This window comes from Coenobita brevimanus, chromosome 55 (genome assembly GCF_032717465.1).
Source record: "Coenobita brevimanus isolate Jiangsu-jjx chromosome 55, ASM3271746v2, whole genome shotgun sequence".
Lineage (NCBI taxonomy): Eukaryota > Metazoa > Arthropoda > Malacostraca > Decapoda > Coenobitidae > Coenobita > Coenobita brevimanus.
Genome location: NC_137008.1, coordinates 30,633,099 through 30,642,215, shown reverse-complemented (window position 1 = coordinate 30,642,215; position 9,117 = coordinate 30,633,099). Strand labels below are relative to the sequence as shown.

At 37.7% G+C, this 9,117-nt stretch overlaps 1 pseudogene; it reads right to left on the bottom strand.

The window, feature by feature from the left end:
* Nucleotides 1-577: 577 nt before the first annotated feature.
* On the bottom strand, nucleotides 578-697 carry LOC145401473 (5S ribosomal RNA; annotated as a pseudogene).
* Nucleotides 698-9,117: the final 8,420 nt, after the last annotated feature.

Genomic DNA, 9,117 nt, shown 5'->3' with positions numbered 1-9,117 from the left:
ATATTTTTTTTAGAACAAAATAATGGTAGACATACTGGTAAGACATGATAATGTTTCAGGAATACCCATGCACAACCACTGCCTGGAAAGTCGCAGTGCCATCTCAAATGTACAGTAATCTTTTATCGATATCATATTCACTGTGCAAAAGGATGACTGGTTATTGCACATAGTACACACACAATATATAGCTACATAATAATCCCTAACTGTGATGATGAATACTTGGCATCTCATGAACTTCATTCTGGCTTCGCATGAACTTTATTCTGGCTTATGTCAGATAATTTTACTGCAACAGGGGACCGCCGTACACTTAAGGGGTATGAAAATTATTGGACTTAAAGGCATGTTGTTGCTTTAGTACATTATGCAGGAAATAATAACGGATATTCACTTACTATCCCCTGAAGTTTTAAGCCAAAACAAATACAACAGTACCATATCGGATACCCATGCTTCCATCCATCCATTGCCAGACGCCATGTATCCCAAACGGGGTGGCCAAGGGCTTAGAGTTAATTGTTTTACAGAGAGGGGCACTAATCCTCCACCAACCCCACTTGACACTTAGGGATGCCAACAGTATCTGGTGTTCCCAGGCGGTCACCCATCCAAGTACTAACCAGACCCAACGTTGCTTAACTTCGCTGATCGGACGGGAAGCGGTGTACTCAACGTGGTATGGCCTACCCATACTTGCTAATACTTTATTTGGTACTAGTTAAATTACCATAGAGCTAAAAGTACTGGTATCAATGTACAAGCCTCAAAAGTATTTCAGTTTCAATCATTACACGTCCATCTCAACATCTTAAATGACTCACATGGTGCAGTACATATACAGCTATAGCTAAAAAAGAATACTGTACTCACCTGGACATTTTACATTTAGTTATCGACAAAGAAAATAAGTTACCGTACTGGTTCAATAAGCCAAGGCCTAATATTTGGATAATGGGCATGTCCCACTGGACAACTGAGGGTTTACTGTATACTGGTGTGTAAGTGTGTTTGTACATATATACAGTATACAGTAAACCCTCAGTTATCCAAACGGACATTACCCGCCCAATACCCATTAAGACTAAAGGGCCTAAGCATTGATGCTGTCCATCAGGTGAATAAGGCTGAGGCATGCTAGCATGTCCAATGCCTTTCAAAACGTGATGATGATGATCCAATTGTAAAATGTTGAGGTCAGACAATCGAATGGCTAAGAAAATAAAAGGTCCTGGTAGGGTACTGTATAGGTACTGAAGGGATTAATCAGCATTCCATGTGGTTAGACAAATACAATACAGCAAGTTAAGTATAGTAGCTGTAGCTTTTCATCAATTTCTCTATGGTTTGGTAAACTGATGAATGAGTGGAATTACGACATACTTCTCAATTCCATATGGCAACATTACAAATTTGTATGATATGCCTGAGAGAGGAACCATATCAAACCTGCCTTTAAGATGTGATACCTTGTAAATAAAGAGATCAGATGAATTAAGTGGACTAGTAAAGAAATTAGAAACACTGCCAAAAGATTCAAACAACACCAATGATTGACATCCATTCTTTCTGACTAGGATGTTTCTTATCAAGCCTATTCTTGATCCAATTCTAACACAGTTATATCCACAACTCCCAGTTATTTTCAAATTCCTGTAAGTAACCTTCATAAACTGAAAAAAATCATCATCACTTCCAGGTAATGGTCCATTATTATGCTTACCAGTAGGCTTCGGAACATCAGAACTTTTTCCCATTTCCTTTACTGTAAAATACTGAGCATTCTCTTCCTCATCCAATCTGCGTATCACTTGCTGAATCAGAAAGTTTGGCTTCCGTATCAGAGCCTTTAATTTTCTTAAGAAGTTTTCAAAGGGAAAGGCTGAAAAGCTATCCACTGGGCCAAAGTTTGCAACATCACCAGCTAAATGCAATAGCCCATGAACATTATAGACGAACATGTCTTGACCATATATACTACCAAAGTCCCTTACAAAGGTGCATAATAACTCCTGGGCATACTGGCAGTGTGTAGTGCAATAAAATGGACTTGCTAAATAGTAAATTCCAACAAAGAGATATAAAAAATTCTGATACTTATCAGCTGGTAATTTTCTTTTTAATGCAACTGGTCCACTGTACAACAAAAACTGTCTAAATTCATTTGCTTTCCATCTATCCATTTCATCAAGTGATTTACATTTTCTGGGAAACTCGAAGGTCAAAAACTTCCAGAATTTCAGCAAATCCTCTGATATGCTATCTACTGCATTTCTCCCTATTTGCTACAGGTCCTGTTAACTATAGGTCAAGTAATTTCCTCATCACTCCAAGACAAACAAGGTGCATATAATCATACGGGAACTGACTTACCATCCTGATTCCAAGATCTGTTAAGGGCAAACTAACTCTTTCTGTGCCATACTGTTAAAGTCATCGTCAGTCCGAACTGATGCATTAAGGGATGGAAAAACTACTTTTCCTATCCATGAACCTTTCTGGGTACATTTTACCCATCCAAAATATGAGGCGCTCCGAGCCAGAGGGGCGACCTTGCATTTTGCTTATTTGCTTTGACATCTAATTACCAAACTGTATTATACTTTAAACATGTCATGTTGACCACGATTTTAATCATCTTGGCTAGCACTTTCAAGCTAAACAATAAAATGCATATATGTATAATTTTACCATTGTATAATTAGCCACATTGAAGTTTACTAATTACTGAAAATAAGCAAAATGCACAGTTGCCCCTCTGCCTCGGAGCACCTCATATGAATTACCGTATGGCCTTAATTTGTTTTGCAAAACCTCTTGCAGGAGCATCACAAATGAAACATATGAATTTTCAGTCTCTTTCTAAACCCATCTACATCTATGCCACTCTCACCTATCTGCTTCATCTCTGTACCAAATCTTGCAGATACTCTTGAATGTTTCCTGGCTTGTGACTGCCACAATACAACCCAGTGATGAAAGTTTCACTTTCTACTGGCTGACTAATTCTAGCTAATATTGGCCAAAACTGGATGTTTGAGCTTCTGAACAAGGGAAGTCCATCAATATTTACTTGAATTGAGATTAGTTCTGTATCTTTAACCCAAGACATCCCGTCGACGTATGGGTACATTGCAAAATTTTGCATTTGCCAGTCCCATCGACGTACTGGTACGTTTTGCAATTGCAAGGTCCCTAATTTGCACAATTTTAAATTTTTGTGGGTGATTTTTCGTACGTATACACGGGACACCTTCCTCTACAAGATGCCAAGCAGGGACACTGCCTTACACCACAGAACCTCCCCCCCCCATGCCATTGTCTTGGCAATTCACCTGTTACCAGTGACCTGGCCAATAAAGACATTCAGGGCCAGAGTGATTCCCCAATCGATGACAATGTGGAGGACAAACTTTACATAGCATTAGAGGAAGAAACAGTCAGAAATGATGATTAGGTAATGTGGCAAAAGAAGGTCAGGAATGGTGATGAGTTAGTGAGTGAATCAATGCTTATAATGCCTATATTACTGTTTGAAAACCAATATACTCTCATACTGCATATAAATTCGTACCAAATAAATAAATAAATACCGTTTAGGAGTGGTGTGGAATAGTTATCCTCCCATAAAACTCGTTTTCTTTGCAGCCAGCCTGACAGAAAACCCTGTAAGGTAAGGAGGTACTCCTACCTGTATCGAGTATTTTAAACCTCAGGTGAGCGATTTCTCTATGAATTTTCGATGTTTCTCACCAAAAGCGGAGGTTTTAGCCAAAAATTTTTTTTTCCAAAAATGATTGGGACTGGGGGGTGTCGGAGGTGCGAAAGTGGTCGGGACGTGACGGGTTAAGGGTGCTGGTACTGAATTTAGAGGACAATATTATCACAACTGACTTTTTAACACCAAAATGATGGTAGGAACCACCATTAATCTGTTTAATATCATAATGCCGAAGTGTTTTCGACAAAGTTCTTTCATCCTTAAGAATATTGGGATATTTATGCAATACACCAAGAAGACTGCTGACTGCATTGTGTGGTATCTGAAAACTTACAGCCCATTCAGCAAGTTTGGCTGACAGGTCCTCAGTATCATCTAAGTTACTACTACAATCACTTTCTGAACTATAAGTATGTTGAAATGTGCATGATTCATCATCATAACGGTTTTCAATATTACCTTTTAAGATTACTGGTAACTCATATTTGGATGAGTACTGTAAGCCTAGCTCTTCACATTCTGGTTTAGAAATTTCCGTGATTCTATAACTGTGATTTCTTACAACCTGGTTTTCTTTCTTCTGTTTACCTAACCCAGAAGGCTGAGCAATCCTGGACCCCTCAAAATGATTTCGTTCTACTGCATTTTGGGCTTGGCTTACTATTCTTGAATATGCCGTAAATGTGCTGACGCCTGCAGTTTTAACCTCCTCCTCTTTGTCCAGCAAGAATTGCCCTCTGCCATTCTCAGATCTATAAGTAATGTCACTCTTTCACCAGTATTAAATGTTATGAGTATTTCAACCAGAATTACATGCCATTTTTTGCAGTAAAGATGAGATGACCCTGCAGCAAGCAGCTTTACTCAGTTCAGTTCAATTGATAGGTGAGGAGTATTGCCTTTGCATCGGCACTCCCCTTGTCAATTTATTTTTCTAGTTAATTATTTTTCTTGTGTTCAGCTCGTGTTATGCTCGTGTTCTATTTTATTTATTTATTTTTTTTTTTAAGGTATTCCTCTTTCTTTCCTTAATTTCTCTCTTTTCCTCCATATATGATATAAGTAGTCTTTTGTTCTTCCTATATTTTCTTCCCTAAACAGTAATTGTCCTATTAAATTGTTTTCATTTTCTGTATAAGGCTGTTGTAGGCGTTCTTCCTTATTCTTGTCTTCCTGATACAATGGGCACCATAATAAAAAGTGTTTTATGTTCTCTTCTGCTGCCCCGCACAGATCACATTTAATATTGCCCCCTGAAAATCTCTTCCTATCACTTAGTGGTAAATGATTTGTTCTACTTTTATATAATATTATGGATGCTACGGTATTATCATATATTTTTTCTTCTTTTATATTTGGTTTATAATTTTTATAAATTTCCAGACTCTTTTTTTTCATTTATTTTTCTTCCATTGAGCTGAGTCCAAGTTCTGTACTTTTTCTTTGATGTCTTTAATACCAATTTTTTTACTGATTTATTTTCTAATCCTATTTCTCTCATGTATGTTTTTACTGTAAATATCCACTGGTCTTTTCTACTTTCCATCTTTTCTTGCATTATTCTTTTAATTGTCATTTTTACCTTCGTCTAATCCATATTTTAAGTACTTAATATATCCTTCCATTATTCTGCTCTTCATACATGATGCCCCTATTTCTCCTCTCAGTGTTGGTATCTGAGCATATCTTGATGCCCCTAATATGTATCGGTAGATGCTGTTTTCATTTCTTTGTAGTTCCTCTATTTCGTTTTTTGTACATTCTAGTATATTTGCCCCATACAGTATAGTTGGGAGTACCACACTTTTCCAGTAAGTTTTGCCTATTAGTACCTTATTGACACTTTGGGCTATAATTGTGTATGTGATGTTTGCCATCTTTATAGCTTTTTCAATTATCCGTCTCTTGTGCACTCTACAGCATCTTCTCTGGTCGTTTATTGTAATTCCTAAATATTTGGTTTCATTTGTTACCTCTACCTCTCTTATTTTTTCGGGTTTGTTTTTCATGTTAAAGATCAGGATTTTACTTTTTGTTATATTTATATTAAGCCCACACTCTTCTACTGTAATCAAACTGTTTACTATTTTTCCTGCCTCTTCTGTTGTACGAGCTAGTAGCAGCCCGTCATCTGCAAAGAACAGTGCTGCTATTTTCAATATTTCATCCTTATACCCTGTGCCTTCTTTTTCCAACCTGTTTATTATATAGTAGGTTATCTTTTCAAATATTGTGGTTGAGCTTGTGCATCCTTGCCTTATTCCACTATTAATCTTTATTTCTGTTTTATTTTATTTTCCATATTCTATTGTTGTTCTGTCCCCCATATAAGTGTCTGCTATTACCTCTAATATATCTTCTTGTACCTTTTATTCTTTTAGTATTTCAATAATTTTCTTTCTTTTTACAGAGTCATAAGCTTTTGCAAAGTCTACTGATATTACTATTAGACTCTTTTTCTGCTCATAAATTTTGTCTATAGAATATTTTAAAATGAAAAGGTTATTTTCAATTCTTCCTCCTTCAGTAAATCCATTTTGTGTTTCCTTTATTTCATTATTATTCCTTAGTTGTTCTTCTATTCTATCTTTAATGACAGTTGACATGAATAATTTATACAAGATGTTAGTTAACGCTATTGGTCTTAATTCATTTGCTTTTGGTTTGTTTACTTTTGGCACCATCATAGTTCTTGATTCTTTCCATTCTTTTGGTACCTTTCCTTTATCTACTAATTCATTAAAACACCTGTCGTTGTGTCCATTATCTTGTCATTTTTTATCAGGATTTTATATAATTCTGGTTTTAGCGTGTCTGGTCCCGGCGCTTTCTTATTTTTTAGTTTATTTATATTTACTCTCACTTGTATTGTTACTACTGGTTTTTCCATGTATGTTGTATTCTTCTTTATTGGTACCGGTAATGCCATATCCATATGTTCCCCTAATTGTTGCGTGATTGTCATTATTTGTTCATCTGTATTTACATTATTTAGTCTTTTTATCTTGATTTTTCCAGTGTTGTTTCTGCTGGCTATCCATTTGTACTCTTTTTTTTTTTTTTTTTTTTTCTCATTCCACACCATGTCTATTCCATTTTGTTGTCCGTTGTATATATATTTTCTGTTTTGATAATTTCTTTTTCTAACTCTTCTCCATTTTCATTATATATCTTTCATTCCCCGTCTTCTTTTCCTTTTTTCTTTCTTAATTTATTTATATTTTCCCATAATTTTTTGCTTCTATTTTCTCCTTGAGTTATTTCTTTTATTTTTACTTCATGAATGGTTATGGCGATTGGGGAAATATGGATTGGAGCAGATGGGAGACGTGGAAGGTGTGTGTAGGATATTTACAGAAGAAATATGTGCAGCATGTGATGTGGTGTGTGGAAGGAAGAGAAGACGGAGGGGGGTGCAAGGAACAGCGTGGTGGACTGAAGAGGTGAGACAGGCTGTGGCACAAAAGAAGAAAGCATACAATGAATGGATGAGAAATAGGGGCGTGGAAGAAGTTGAGAGGCGGAAGAGAGAGTCATATGTAGAAAGAAAGAGAGAGGTGAAAAGATTAGTAAGAGAGAGTAAGAAGAGAGTGGATGAGGAATTTGGAAGGAATTTGATTGTAAAGTGGAGGGACTGTAAGAAAATGTTCTGGAAAGAGGTGAAAAGAGTAAGACAGGTTGGAAGTGAAGTTAGCAGGGGAGTGAAAGATAAAAATGGTAGATTACTAGTGGAGAAGGGAGAAAAAGTGAGCAGATGGAGAGAACACTTTAGGGAATTGTTGAACATAGAGGATGGAAGTAATGCGAGTATAAGTGGCTGGGGAATGGCTGCGAGAAAGAGGGAGGTGAGAATTGGAGCAGATGGGAGACGTGGAAGGTGTGTGTAGGATATTTACAGAAGAAATATGTGCAGCATGTGATGTGGTGTGTGGAAGGAAGAGAAGACGGAGGGGGGTGCAAGGAACAGCGTGGTGGACTGAAGAGGTGAGACAGGCTGTGGCACAAAAGAAGAAAGCATACAATGAATGGATGAGAAATAGGGGCGTGGAAGAAGTTGAGAGGCGGAAGAGAGAGTTATATGTAGAAAGAAAGAGAGAGGTGAAAAGATTAGTAAAAGAGAGTAAGAAGAGAGTGGATGAGGAATTTGGAAGGAATTTGATTGTAAAGTGGAGGGACTGTAAGAAAATGTTCTGGAAAGAGGTGAAAAGAGTAAGACAGGTTGGAAGTGAAGTTAGCAGGGGAGTGAAAGATAAAAATGGTAGATTACTAGTGGAGAAGGGAGAAAAAGTGAGCAGATGGAGAGAACACTTTAGGGAATTGTTGAACATAGAGGATGGAAGTAATGCGAGTATAAGTGGCTGGGGAATGGCTGCGAGAAAGAGGGAGGTGAGAATTGGAGCAGATGGGAGACGTGGAAGGTGTGTGTAGGATATTTACAGAAGAAATATGTGCAGCATGTGATGTGGTGTGTGGAAGGAAGAGAAGACGGAGGGGGGTGCAAGGAACAGCGTGGTGGACTGAAGAGGTGAGACAGGCTGTGGCACAAAAGAAGAAAGCATACAATGAATGGATGAGAAATAGGGGCGTGGAAGAAGTTGAGAGGCGGAAGAGAGAGTTATATGTAGAAAGAAAGAGAGAGGTGAAAAGATTAGTAAAAGAGAGTAAGAAGAGAGTGGATGAGGAATTTGGAAGGAATTTGATTGTAAAGTGGAGGGACTGTAAGAAAATGTTCTGGAAAGAGGTGAAAAGAGTAAGACAGGTTGGAAGTGAAGTTACCAGGGGAGTGAAAGATATAAATGGTAGATTACTAGTGGAGAAGGGAGAAAAAGTGAGCAGATGGAGAGAACACTTTAAGGAATTGTTGAACATAGAGGATGGAAGTAATGCGAGTATAAGTGGCTGGGGAATGGCTGCGAGAAAGAGGGAGGTGAGAAGAGAGGAAGAAATCAGTAGGATAGAAGTTGTGGAAGCAATGAAGAAAGTTAAATCGAGGAAAGCCCCAAGAATTGATGGAGTGTGTGGTGAAATGCTGAAGCATGGGGGAGAGATAATAGTAGAATGGATGTGGAAGATGTGCAGATTGGCCTGGGAGGAAGGTAGAGTCCCGGAGGATTGGAAGTCAGGTATAATTATTCCCTTGTACAAAGGAAAAGGGGAATAAGTGTGTGGTAATCATAGGGGCATTTGTCTTCTTAGTATAACAGGAAAAGTGTATGGTAGGATACTTATTGACAGAGTTAGAGAAAGAACAGAGAAATTAATTGGAGAAGAACAGGGAGGCTTTAGGAAGGGAAAAGGTTGTGTAGATAAGGTATTCATTCTTAGATCTTTAGTGGAAAAGATTCTAGAGAAGGGGAAGAAGTTGTATGCGGCTTTCATGGATTTGGAGAAAG